Source organism: Macrosteles quadrilineatus, unplaced genomic scaffold (genome assembly GCF_028750875.1).
Source record: "Macrosteles quadrilineatus isolate MER2022 unplaced genomic scaffold, UCM_ALF_1.0 Scaffold_1__1_contigs__length_201487025, whole genome shotgun sequence".
Lineage (NCBI taxonomy): Eukaryota > Metazoa > Arthropoda > Insecta > Hemiptera > Cicadellidae > Macrosteles > Macrosteles quadrilineatus.
Window position 1 is genome coordinate 63,093,794 of NW_026542594.1, and position 13,662 is coordinate 63,107,455.

The 13,662-nt window shown below is 30.6% G+C and overlaps 1 long non-coding RNA gene across 1 annotated transcript; it reads right to left on the reverse strand.

Moving 5' to 3' along the window:
• Nucleotides 1–3,907: 3,907 nt before the first annotated feature.
• Nucleotides 3,908–9,080, reverse strand: LOC128983479 (uncharacterized). Its single transcript, XR_008489854.1, has 3 exons — nucleotides 9,025–9,080; nucleotides 8,722–8,744; nucleotides 3,908–4,057 (listed from the first exon to the last, which is right to left on the reverse strand). It is a non-coding gene; the product is annotated as an uncharacterized LOC128983479 (long non-coding RNA).
• Between the last annotated feature and the right edge of the window lie 4,582 nt (nucleotides 9,081–13,662).

Sequence of the window (13,662 nt, forward strand, 5' to 3'; positions counted from 1 at the left end):
TCCTCTTCAAATGACTCCTGAGCAAGAGGTATCTTTCCAAAACTCAACACACTGTCACATTTGTGAAAAGCCCTTATATTTTGATAGGGTGAGAGATCATTGCCATTCTTCTGGCCAATACCGTGGAGCTGCCCACAATGATTGTAATTTAAATTATAAAACAACAACAAAAATACCAGTATTCTTCCATAACTTGAAAAATTATGATGGTCACATAATAATGCAACATTTGGGAAAGTTTAATAAACGTAAATTAAATTGTATAGCTAAAGATATGGAAATATATATATCATTCTCTGTTGATGATTTAGTATTTTTAGATTCATACAACTTTCTGTCCCTTCCATTATATAAATTGGCTTCCAATTTAAACACATTTAGATTCATACAAAATACACTACTACAACGTAAAGGTGTATATCCCTATGAATATATGACGGGACCAGATAAGTTTGCAGAGTCTCTACCCCCAATTGAAACATTTTACAGTTCTATAACTAAAGAACATATCTCTCCCAATGAATATGAACATGCTAAAAATGTATGGACCCATTTTAATATAAATAATTTACAAGAATATCATGATTTATATCTTAAAACAGATGTATTGCTACTGGCTGATGTGTTTGAGACATTTAGAGACCTGTGTTTAAAAGATTACAAACTTGAACCTGTACATATGTATTCACTTCCTGGACTAACATGGGAGGCCTGTCTTAGAATGACAGGAATAAAATTACAATTATTCAAAGATATTGACATGCATTTGTTTATAGAAAGTGCGATTAAGGAGGAGTCAGTATGATTTCCACACGTTACGCTAAAGCCAATAATAAATATATGGGCGAACACTATGACCCCAATCAAGAGAGTGTCTATTTAATATATTTAGATTGTAACTCGCTATACTCAACAGCGATGTGCGAGCCGCTACCTATGGATGGATTTTGTTGGTCGAATGAGATAGACTACAAATATAATCAAAATGATGAGTTTGGATACATTTTAGAAGTTGATTTAAAATATGATAAAAGCTTACATGATTTACATAATGACTATCCATTAGCACCTGAGAAAATGAATGGCAAATTAATGCCAAATTTAAATGACAAAATTAAATATATTTTACATTATAAAGCATTACAAAAATATGAGGAATTGGGTTTGATTGTTACAAAATACCATAGAATTTTAAAATTTAGACAGTCTAAATGGCTAGCACCCTATATTAATTTTAACATTGAAAAACGAAAATGGGCTAAAAATGATTTCGAAAAAGACTTTTATAAATTGTTAGATAATAGTCTCTTTGGTCGAACAATTATGAATCAACGAAAGTTTCGTGATATATATCTCAAGGATGAGTCACTATTAACAAAATATGTCACTAATCCAAGGTTTGATTGTAGTAAAAAGTTTGATAACAATTTACATGCTATACATTTAAATAAATTAGTTGTAAAGTTTAATAAACCAATATATTTAGGAATGACCATTTTAGATATTAGTAAAGTAATAATGTATGATTTCCACTATAATTATATGTCAAAATTTAAGAATAAAAGGTTTCTAATGACAGATACAGATTCATTAATGTATGCTATAGTTACAGAGGACTTTTACAAGGAAATAGAATGTGACCTACACTATTTTGATACCTCTGGATATAGTAAAGACCATTTCTTATACTCTGATAAAAATAAAAAAGTCACTGGAAAGTTTAAAGACGAATTAGATGGTCATATTATGTATGAATATTGTGGTTTAAGACCAAAGTTATATTCTTATATTCCTCTAAAATGGTTATATGAAGAAGACAAGCAAGCTTTAGAGGTGAAGAAAGCTAAAGGAGCTGATGGTGCCATAGTTAAACATCTCCTTAGACATCAACATTATTTGAACTGCCTTGTAACTGGGCAAGATTACTATGAGAATGTGACAAGAATTAAATCTACAAATCATCATCTTCAGACCTTAACCATGAACAAGAAAGTATTATCCTTTGACGATGACAAGAGGTTTATTCTAGAAGATGGCATCAATACTCTTGCGTTTGGTCATTATAAAATTGATCAAACATAAATTGTATGTGTAGATATATAATAAATACAAATGTTAAAAAAAACTCCAGTCTTTCATTTATTTACCCTTACCATCCTCTTGATAGAATTGGTCATACATAAATCTATATTTGCCATTATTCTTTGGCCTTTCTTTGTCTATTACGAGAAAGCCGTATTTAGTTTTATCCCAACATTGATGACAGAGATTTTTAAATTGGTTAAATGAAAAGTCATTACCAACATGATTGTGATATACATGTTTTAAATTTAAATCATCTTGTTTAAATAATATTAGGAAATTTACATTATCACGTACTGTAAATGTTTGTGTACTTTGCTGTAAGATTGACACAAGTAAAAACAGTTAATATTTTTATGTCGACCCATTGAGAAAAATTGTGTAATATTTGGACTATTTATGTCATCAAATACAACAACTGACTGTGATTTTACATCATTTGGTGTGATTTCACATTCAGTAAACGTGTGTAATTTCACTTCATCACACAAACTAAATATTTCAATTATTTTTTTATATTTTTCTTGTTCTAAAGATTTAGATATAAAAAAATGTATAAAAAAAATGTATAAAAATGTATAAAAAATGGTGTAAGAAAAGTCAAAAATTTAATGTTACCACTCTCATTTATAATGATAACCTTCATAGAAACTAAATATATTTCAATTAAACGGCCAAAAGTATTTATGCAACGTCCTCTTTTAGATAATGTTCTCGTCTCCTTGGGATTTTTGTTGTATTTTTTGGATAGGTGGTCTCTGAACTTATTGGTTTTCGACATTATCGCACATATAAAACCTATTGGCAATTGGCGGTAATTAATCCAGCAACCGCAGGACGGTTCAGTTATATAACCACTAAACCTACCACACCGAATAAAAAATCCATCTGTGGTTCATAAAACTGCCCAATTCATCCTTTAACTTCCTAAGCCAAAGTAATAGATCAAAGTAAATTAACAAATGAGGTAAAGGTGATGCGGGAGGTCTTTATTAGGTTGTTTGCTTTGATGATCAAATACAAAGGGATGTCTGCGAAATTTTACTGTCTTGTTATCAGGGACAAGATTAAAAAATGCAATGTAATTTCTTCATTATTTATTTTTTACGATATCACTAAGCAAAGTCAAGATTGAAAAGGTTTGCCAACTAAAATATACCTAAGTTCGTAAAGGTTTGCTTGTGAAACTGTAAACAATTACCATACTTGTTTTACACTGGTGTTTCTTACTTTAAGTTTTGTTTGATTTAACCACTATCAATTGATAGCTTCCTAAAGCTTTGTAACCATCCTCTTTAATTACACATTAAGCTATTTAACTTAGTTAAACACTAATATCAATCCAAATAATGATAACTATATAATTTAACTCATAAAAAGATAAATATTCTTGATTATTTTTTCATACTCATATATTATACTAAAATATTTTGAGAACTAGTATTTAATACAAAATGAATTGAATATAAAATACAATCGATGCTCCTATTATTTTGGATGAAATAGTTTTCAATACGATAAAATGTTATGCGCGTAAAAGCTAAATAACAACTTACTTGTTTGATTGTTAAACATTAAATGAAATCGTTATTACCAATGTGTTAATCGAAATATACAATGACTAAGCTACTGGGTAATAATCCTTATAATGTATAAAGTACTGTGATTATCCCATTCTTTGATTTATTTTTCATAAAAACCCTTTATTGCTGCAGTCACTTGCGAGTATTTTTTTTCAAATCTTAATTTTCTTGTAAATGGACAAAGAATAATGTCATGTACGATGTTTAATGAAACAGGTGTGCCAATTAGATAAACCATTAAATCTGTTGTTCATCCATACAATGATTTATTACAACGTTTTTTTTCTCTCAAAATGTTAACCTTTTTTCGGTGTACAGGACATTCCAGTTCCATCTTTATTACAAAGGCAATTGTTGCCGTTTTTTACAAACGTCGTTCCAGGAACACAAATCTGAGGGCAAACAAAAACAAAATAAGTTACACAATATATTAAGCTAATCTAAACTTAATTACTTTCCTTTAGTAAAACACTAAATAAGGTATAAGTAGGTGTGTTAGTTTAATAAATTGTAAACATCCATATATAATCCCAAAGTACCCACGAACTTTTGAGAAAACTAAAAGTCACACCCCTATAAACCATATACTTAAAATGTTAGTCATGACGAGAAACCTTGCGCAAAACTATCCATTATTTCATAAATAGCCCTTTAATACGACCTTAATCGTATACCTTACTAAAGTGAACTTTCCATATGCCTAATGTTAAAAATACCTCGGCTGCACTTATTTGTTCGTTATTCTTTCAATTTATTACCTTATTAAAATCAGTTGTGATTATTTGTTTGTATTACTGTATTCGGTTTTGTTTATCAGCTTAACGCAATCAATAGTTTTATTATTACTTCTAAAGTGAAACGAGGTGAGGCCCGTAGTTAGTGAGTGTAGTAGTGAAATAGTACACGTACCTAAAGTAGCATTTTCCAGTGCGCGCTCGAATTTCATATATAGGGTGTCCCACGAAGGAGTTTAAACGTTTGATTTTATATTACGCGCCCATTCATGCACCGAATTTTTTGAAACTTTACACAGTTTACAAAGTAGGTTCTAAAAACATTCTGGAAAAAATTCAACTCTCTAACCTTAGTAGAATAAAAATGGCGGCATATTGAAAAACGTTACTTTAAAAACATTAAAAAAGGTATTTTTGGTTTTATAAAATATTTTTATTGTTACTTTCCAGGGCAATATGACTTTTAAATAAAAAAAAAACTAGAACAAACCCTAATGGAAAACTAAAAATAAATCAAATAACTAATAATTAATGATAATAAATAAATAACTAATAATAAACCATGAAAGTAGTTTTTATAGAAAGCACATTGTTAAATTTGTCAATATGCCACCATTTTGTTTCTACTAAGGTTAGGGAGTTGAAATTTTTCCAGAATATTTTTAGAACCTACTTTGTAAACTGTGTAAAGTTTAAAAAAGTTCGGTGCATGAATGGGCACGTAATATAAAATCAAACGTTTAAACCCCTTCGTGGGACACCCGGTATTTAACACCAATTCCCACGTGCTGGGCGAAGCCAAGGACGGGAGTAATTAATGCAAGAGCCGGAAAATCACTTTCAGGTTCAGTTTCAGGTTAAAAATGACGGTGCAGGTTATGATTTTTTCATAAGCAGTGATAGGAACCCTATTTTTCATTACGACACTAAACACACACATAAAGAATAACAACCTAATTCAAAATAAAACTATTCTTTCTATCTTTTCTATAAATTTCTATTATTTTTAAATATGAAATAGTGGGAAATAACAAGCATTTATAACAATGTATTTTTTGAAAATTTTGAAATACTTTTAAATGTCTTGAACAAAAAATACAAAAATATCATAATTACAGGTGATTTCAATATAGATGTACTAACTAAAGATAGTAGATGTAAGAAATTTGTAAATATTTTGTCTAGTTTTAATATGAAGTACTTGGTTGACTTCCCTACAAGGGTAACAGACCACTCAGAAACTGCTATTGATAATTTTGTAACTAATATTGACCCTAGCCATTTTAGAGTAACGGGTATAGTAACTCATATATCTGATCACGATGGCCAAATTATGGAGTTTAAGAATATTAAAGCAATAAAAAATAATTTGATCAGAAAAAAAATAAGAAAGTTTGATTGTAATAATATACATTCTTTTTGTAAAAGTTTAAGTTCTGAGTCTTGGTCTGCTGTTTTCCAATCTACTGTCTTTACTAAGTATTATAGTTTTTATAATATTTTTAAATACTATTTTGATGTTCACTTTCCAAAGCAATATGTTACTGAAAAACAATATAAAGCTAATCAATGGATTGATGAAGTGTTGAGAACAAAGCAATCTGAAATTGTTAAGTTAGAAGCACAGTTTAGAACACATAAAGATATAAATTTAAAATTAGTAATCAAAAATAAGAAAAAGGATCTCAAACATCAGATTATAAACAATAAAAAGAGATATTTTGAGAGAAAAGTCTTGAGCTCAAAAAATAAAATTAAAACTACTTGGAATCTGGTAAATGCAGAAACATGCAAACCTTCTAAGATAAATAAAAACCTTAAAATATTTTATCAAAATAAATATATTACAGAACCAGATATGATTTGTGAAACATTTAATAACTTCTTTGTGAATGCTGTTAAAGAATTAATTATAACCAACATAAAATCAAATCACTTAACAACCACTTGCAATCCGACCAATGTGTTTTCCAAAATCACATTTAAATTTAAAACAGTAACAGAAAATGATGTAGGAAAAATATTATCATCACTTCAAAATAAGCTTTCCACCGGGAATGATGATATTCCTATCACAATAGTTAAGGCATCATGGCAATTCATATCCATTCCTTTGACTCATATTATTAATCATTCATTAATGTCAGGTATTTTTCCAGACCAGTTTAAAGTGGCAAAAGTAATCCCCATTTTTAAAAAGGGGGACCCTGAGGATGTCAGATGCTATAGGCCTGTATCATTGCTTCCTGTATTTTCAAAAATTTTAGAGAAGATAGTGTACAACCAACTTTTAGATCACCTTGAAATAAATTGCCTCTTAGATGAGCAGCAGCATGGTTTCAGACGAAAGAAGTCCACCATAACAGCAGGTGTGGAATTTGTTGAGTCAATCATAAATTCGATTGATAAAGGTGAAAAAGTCATTGGTATCTTTTTGGACCTGTCTAGAGCCTTTGACACTGTAGACCACAGTACTCTCATAAATACACTAAGCTCTCTTGGAGTTAAAGGTACAGAATTGGCATGGTTTAAATCTTACATTTCAGATAGGAAACAGTTTGTAGAAATAAGTCATTATTTTAATAATTCAAAACCTATATATAAGGAGACATATAGTTCGAGCTTGCTAAACATACAATATGGAGTCCCCCAGGGATCAATTCTAGGTCCCTTGTTATTCCTCTGTTACCTGAAGGGTCTACCAGGGGTGATATGGGACAAGAACAATAAAATTTGTCTCTATGCCGATGACACTAACATGATTGTAACTGCCAATAGTAAAGAAAACCTAGAAATTGCATCTCATATTAACTTATCAATGATTAAAGACTTTTTTGATAGTAAAAACCTTCTGCTGAATTCACAAAAATCTAATTTTGTAACATTTACAACCAAACAGACTAAGCAAAAATTAAATCCCACAATATTCATTGAAGAAAACTTAATAGATCAATTAGAGAAAACAACTTTTTTGGGATTAGTTATTGATGAAAACCTAACGTGGAACGACCATGTAAATCTTGTAGTTAAAAAAACAACAAGTGGTTTGTATGCTCTTCGGAAAATGGCAACCTCTTGCAATATTGAAACTTTAAAAACAATATATTTTGCCTTAATCCATTCACATGTGTCTTATGGTATCTGCATCTATGGGTCAACCTCTAAATTAAACATGGATAGAATATTACTCCAACAGAAAAGGGCATTAACGGTAATTTTGAATCTAAAAAAAAAATCTGATGTAGTTAAAAATGATTTTTCCAAATTGAAAATATTTACAGTTTACAGCCTCTTTATTTTTGAAACAATAAAATTTGTAGTATCTAACAATAAACTAACATTTGGTAATACTGTCCATAGCTATAATACAAGACCCCATCGATTGGTTGAACATCATAAATTAGAGCTTTTTAAAAAAAAAATCACCTATAAAGGAAACAAATATTTTGATCTTTTGCCACAAAATATCAAAAAAGAAAGAAATAATACAAACAGATTTTTAAATTTGGCAAAAGCATTTCTAATCCAATCAGCTTTCTTTTCTATCGGGGAGTTTTGTTCTTGACTCTTTTGATTTTGACTCTCTCTTAATAATTTAGAATACAATTTAACCTTATGTATTTTTTGAATAACTATCTCACTTAGTTTTAGTTTTAGTTCCCATGACTCTATTTCATGTAACTATATGTTTGCATATTATGAAATAAAGATATTTTGATTGATTTTTGATTGATTGATTGAATGTAAAACTTAGATTAATTGATAGTCTCAGATTAAATTCAGATAAAACAGAATGTTTAGGTCATATTTATTGTGCAGCAAGAGGCTACATTATCCTAAAATATTTGCTTAAAACGCATATTTTTGTTTGTATTTAGATTTTTATATAGTAGAAAAAGCTGACTTTGATAATAGCAATATAATATAAATCACCAGCACGTGATGGGGAACTGATTGAGAACGAGGGAAAGTAAATTTAGAGCAAGGATGAATCAGCTCGTCGAAATTACACACCTAGAGATGATTGTTTTTGCTAAACCTGGAAGTAAAACGTTGAAATTTTTAAGTAAAACCAGGTACATTCAGTTCAATACTCTTCAAGTCCCAAAAAGCAAATTGCTATACAGTACATTGTTTTTGAAAATATTTTGTAGAATGTTAATATTTAAAATATTTTATTAAACATTATTTAAAGTCATGAACGTATAAAGGAGTGGCGAAATATCCCCACGAATGAAAATGGGGTTTTTTCCTTGTGTTTTTAAGTCACAGAATGTTTTTTTTTTTTACTTATTTTTCTTGTAAATAAAAGAATTACTTACCTGGCCTTTCTCCAACGTTGAACCTAAAACAAGACGTTAGTATTTAGTTTTGTTTATAGACGTAGTAGGCCTAGTATAATATCAGACAGTGTCACTTACACCTGATAATAAAAAACCAATTATAATTTGTCATATAATCACATTGTTTCATATAGCCATATTCATTTAGTCACATTCATATTCATTATGCTGAATAGTTTTAACGCTGCATCAATTCCTATTATAAGACATCTTTATTTGTAAAAAAGCTATGATTTTTTTAAATCAGATAAGTTAGATGATAGTTTAAATGACTTTTGTTACCTAATAGTACTGCAGAAAAGAAGATGACAAAAAACAGTGTAACTCTCAACATGGTGTTGTAACTAATAGCTTTCAATCACAACATCTGATATCTTTTATAGGTACATTTTACGACTAGCACTTATTAGTGTTGCCACATAAATCCTCTCAAGTCTAATCTAATCAATCATTATTAATGGCATGCTACATTTATGACTCTAGAATGTAATTATTTTACAAAAAGAGTATTAGCTTGTAAAATGTAAAATGTTCGAGTTTGTATCATTATTATGGAACCTGATTATACATTTTCTGCAGGCTTACATACCCATAAGAAGTGTCACTATTTGCTACAGGATTGCAAAATATGTACAGTTTTCCTGTATTCAGAGATTGAACCGCAAAATAAAATTGATAAAATTGATTTGGTGCTTGATATGGAGTCACCATGTCCAGGCTACATTCTGTGCTTGACAGGTGTGAAATTGACCCGCGGTCAAGTACAACCCTGTGTCAATTTGTAATTTAAATAACCTTTAACAATCAAAAAATATTTTAAAAATCTATACATTACAAATTAATAAAACTTTTAAATGATAACTTGATACTGTGTACAAAGTTTTGTTTGTTTTAACAATAGTTTAAAAATTGTAACTAGACTATACAATGTAGAGATTGCCCAAAAATATCAAACAAAATTAAAACGTGTTTCTTCTAACGTACCTTGTTTTATTTCCAAAATAATTTCTCCCAGAACTACGATCTACGGCTTTTAAAACTAATTATTGATTGTAGCTCTGTTTTGTCCCATCACACGTGAAACTAAAAAACATTACAACCAACAAACCGTTGTCCATAATTGTAACAAGGTTATGTTTATCGTTGTAATTCGATAGTATATGTAGTTAAATCCCATCGTAGAATTAATAGTATTCATTAGGCTACTTTTTTTTGCTGGTCAAAGACCATTAAGTCGAATATATCATTAATATGCAGGGTGTCACACCAATGCAGGCTCTGTATAAACAATAAACTTAAAACTAGGTCAATCAACACAATACATTATCAATAACTATAGATTTTTTTAAATCTTCGTTTAAAATGCGAATAGGCTATTAATCTTTTCATAGAATACGGAATGTAAAACGAATCCCCATATTTCAATATATGGACAGATTGATCAGGTAATATGTTCGAGCAAATGTATACAAGGGTTTTCGATTAAAAAGGTTGCTCAACGAGCATAGAATGTTAATTAAAAGGCCCGTTAATTAAAATGCAATAAAAGCAGTTCTATATAATTCCAATTATTGGAAACACACCGCATTTTAATTAATGTTCTGTTCATGCTCCTGTAGAAGTAACTATATGTAGCTTTAGATTCGTCCCCATGTACTGTCATGTAGTTTCTGAAGGATATTAGGCTAATCGCCATGCTTTGGTCGCTAGCCAAATAATTATATAATAATAATATTATAATTATACAGGGTTAGTAAAAAGTGTGGAGACCCCCTGTTATTTTTTTAACGGCCTGTACTAGAAAAACTAAACTCGGCACACCATTATGGCATGTTATTAAGTACTTTTTGGGCACAACCGCCACTTGGTGTTCATCCCCAAACTGGGAAACTTTGGGGTAAACTAAAAAATTTCAAATACAAAGACCCATCGAGTGACCCCTCATTTTGAAGGTCCTGGTAAAAGAAAACCAACAACGCAAACTAGAGGTCTCTATCTCAGCTCAGAGCAAAATGACAGCCAATTGAAATTCTCATAAGTTCCCAAACCCAAAATGGGGGATTTTGGGGGAAACTCAAAATTTTTTAATGATAAGCCCCTTTGAGTGACCCCTCATTTTGAAGGCCATAATAAAAGAAAACTAACAACGCTAACTATAGGTCTCTATCTTAACACAGTAAAATATGGCAGCCAATTGAATATAAAATTGCAAGTTATTTCCAATTTCTAAAGATTTCAATCAGCTTTCATTTTTTACTGGATTGAGATAGAAACCTCTAGTTTGCGTTTTTGGTTTTCTTTTACCAGGACCTTCAAAATGAGGGATCACTTGATGGGGCTTATCATTTAAAACTTTTGAGTTTCCCCCAAAATCCCCCATTTTGGGTTTGGTAAGCAAGTGGCTATTATGCTTAAAAAGTACTTCATAACATGCCAAAAAGGTGTGTAGAGTTCAGTTTTCCTAGTGTGAGCCGCTACAAAATTTACAGGGGGTCTCCAGACTTGGAAAGCTGCAAGTTAAATTCAATTTCTGAGAATTTCAATTGGCTGCCATTTTTTACTGGATTGAGATAAATACCTCTAGTTTGCGTTTTTTGTTTTCTTTTACCAGGACCTTCAAAATGAGGGGTCACTCGGTAGGTCTTTGTATTTGAAATTTTTGAGTTTCCCCCAAAATCCCCCATTTTGGGTCACCAAGTGACGGTTATGCCCAAAAAGTACTTCATAACATGCCATAAAGGTGTGCCGAGTTTAGTTTTTCTAGTATGGGCCGTTAAAAAAATAACAGGGGGTCTCCACACTTTTTACTAACCCTGTATATCAATATACTTATTACAATCAGAGATTTCTCTTTAACATCCCTTTTGCGCTCGTCCTACCTAACCAAATTTTACAAGACATTTTGAAGATGCAACGGAATGGCGAATGGCAACTAAAAATATAATGTTATACAGGGTATCCCTCTCCCTTGTCTTTTGATTGATTTATAGAATTCACATTCAAAGATCTAGTGGTACTAACCAGCTTCCATTATAACAGTTTTAAATGTGAATCTTGAAAGGTCTTTTGAGGTAGAATTTTTGATGTTTAATAAATTGCTTTTAGAACTGGTATTTACAAGTTTTCATGTGATGAAAGTTACAACATTTCCATTAGTCAAACAGGCAGGGCATTTCAAACGAGGTTCAAAACAATTTTGCCTAAAGCAAATAATCATCCGAGTCCAATTTTTCTGATCATCTTGTAAACGAAAACCAAAATTACAGCGATTTTGAAACGGATTTAAATCCCCTACATGTATGCAATAAAGTCATCATTATGGACGCTTTAGATGAGTTAGAAATGTATAAAACCGTCAACATTTTACCTAACACATTATTAAACTACAATACAAATACAATGAATACACTTGATACGCCTTTGTTGATACTTTTTTATAGATCCAAGAACAACTGTTGAACAAGGAACCGAGAGGTACAAAGTCCACTGCCCAACCATCTTCCGCATCAGTCATGACCTTCACCTGTGCGCACGCTGTCGAATATTGTGAAATTTTTTTTGTAGGCCTACTCGTTTTGTATCTTATAATAGTCACCGTTTGTAACTGTGTGTGTCCGTGTTCCTTATATAAACTATTGACGACCTTTTTGAAGCGACAGTTTTATTATTAGTTGTTCTTGTGCAAGATCCGATGTTGATTTAGTCCTCGAAACGAGTCATCCATAAGAATTACATAGGATCACTCTAACAGTACTCAGCCTTTTATAGTTAAGAAAGTATAGCTTATTGACTCCCCATTGACAACACCGAGAAAATATCTAAATAGCAATACGCGACAAGATTATGACCATGATAGATAAAATTCTTATTAATATTTATATTATTGTATTTTGACGCCAGCTCTTTTTTAAAGAAAATTCCAGGTTTAGATTATGATTCCCATTTTAATTTAAACCCGTTCCTCCAGCATAAAAAGAAAGCAGAGAATGCAGTCACTGGAAACTGTACTCCGTTTTCAATTAACTTCATGTTTCACTTCCCTATGATTTAAATATTTCGAAGAATGTACAAGAACCTTTATAATACGTTTTTTTTTTACTTTCATAGAGACGTATTGGTAAGCATGTATTCGTTCATATTTATCTGTACAGTATGCTATTGGTTCGGGTAAATTAGTAAACTACGATTTACATCTATTCTACATATAATTCAGTTTTGAAAATCTTTGTACAACTAAATCTAGAGTTATACTGGACCGATTTTATTAAATAATGGGTCGTTGGAAAGCTCAAGTCGTGTAGATTTGCAAATAATTATGAAAGTTTGTTTTTGTTATGATTTATGGTGAAAATCTTTAAAAAAACATGTTTTCCATAAGAAATACATTGAAAACGGTGTTTTTCACACTTTTTAATTGGGTGCGACTTTTTGCGGCCTTTTTTGAGTGTTTCCAAGAAGTGTATGGTATCAATTTGTAGGAAATTTTATTCTCTTTCAGAATATCACCTTCCACTTTAGTCGATTTCCTCACCATTTAAAAGTTATTTGCAAAAAAGCTAGGCAACCTCCGAATTTATAGTAAAGAGAAAATACTGAGTTAGGGATATTTTTGTTAAACTTTGTACAACTAAATCTAGACTTCTACTGGACCGATTTTGTTAATTAATGGGTCATTGGAAAGCCCAACTCATGTAGATTTGCAAATAATTATGAAAGTGTGATTTTATTATATCTTTGTGGTAAAAAAGTAAAATTAACAAAAATACATTAAAAACTGCTTTTTCAAGTTTCTGTTTTCAAGTTTCTATTTGTAGCCAGCTTTTGGCTGCCTTTATTAAGCATTTACAAGAAATGCATAATAGTTGTTTGTAGTAAATTTTATTCTCTTTCAGAATATCCCATCCACGTTGGTCGATTTCC